The sequence below is a fragment of the Penaeus monodon genome, chromosome 15, assembly GCF_015228065.2.
Source record: "Penaeus monodon isolate SGIC_2016 chromosome 15, NSTDA_Pmon_1, whole genome shotgun sequence".
In the NCBI taxonomy this organism is placed as follows: Eukaryota; Metazoa; Arthropoda; class Malacostraca; order Decapoda; family Penaeidae; genus Penaeus; species Penaeus monodon.
In genome coordinates this window covers 30,003,910-30,004,831 of record NC_051400.1, presented here as the reverse complement: position 1 = coordinate 30,004,831, position 922 = coordinate 30,003,910, and the positions used below count along the sequence as shown (strand labels likewise).

The 922-nt window shown below is 40.6% G+C and overlaps 1 pseudogene; it reads left to right on the top strand.

Annotated features, from left to right (window-relative positions):
- LOC119582323 overlaps window positions 1-922 on the top strand; it is a 3,372-nt pseudogene that overhangs the window by 2,248 nt on the left and 202 nt on the right.

The following is a 922-nucleotide window of genomic DNA, read 5'->3' as shown; positions in this document are numbered from 1 at the left end:
CTCTCATGCAGCAAGAAGGAGGCTGCAGCAAAGGATAGGCAAAGACACCAGCGGCGTAGCCCCAGTACCCAAGGTTGGCGGAAAGAAGACCCTAACACTGACAGGCAAGAAGCCTAGGCCGAAAAGTGCTGAGCAAGTTGGCGAAGGGCAAGAAACATTGTACGTGCAAGAAGATAAGATGAAAAATCTGCGTGGACTGCAAGCAGCCCGTGGAGGATGATTATGAATATTGCCGATTTTGTAAGCTATATGTGGTTGGTTTGTTACAGTTTCATGCACTAATATATAGAAATCATGAGAAAAATGTTAAGGAAGCTTAAGACAAATATCTATATATATGAATAAAGAATGTATATTTTTAGTAGACATGTGTTGTTTAAAGGACAAAGGCCGTTGGCCAATGCTGACCGGAAATTATACCAACTTTACTGACTTATGAGAACCTAATTTCCAAAAAACATTTTATTATATAGATGATGACCAAAAACATTTTGCCTACAGGAAGGTTCCTGCAGAATAAATTAAGGGGCTGGCAAGAGAAAAACAACTTCGGCAACCGAGTTCATGGGAGCGCAGCAAACACAAGATCACAACTACATTCAGAATCCTGTTGCAAAGAAGTAGTGTAACTGTGGTACTTTTGTGTATTTATCCTTTCACATGATTCGTAAATATTTGGCTTAGGCAGTGGCAATGAGGACAAACTCACATCCACTATTCTGATCTTTTTTTTCTTTCATTGAGGGGTGCAAGGATGAATTTTGTGCTTCTAATGCATCTTTCTTTAACCAACAGGTACCTCAAGTTCTTGACAAAGAAATTACCTGCAAAAGAAACAGTTTACTGTGACTGGCGAGCTGAGAGTGGTCAACCCTCTCTGGCCAAAGGACATTTAGAGCTGCGGTACTTCCAGATTCAAAAC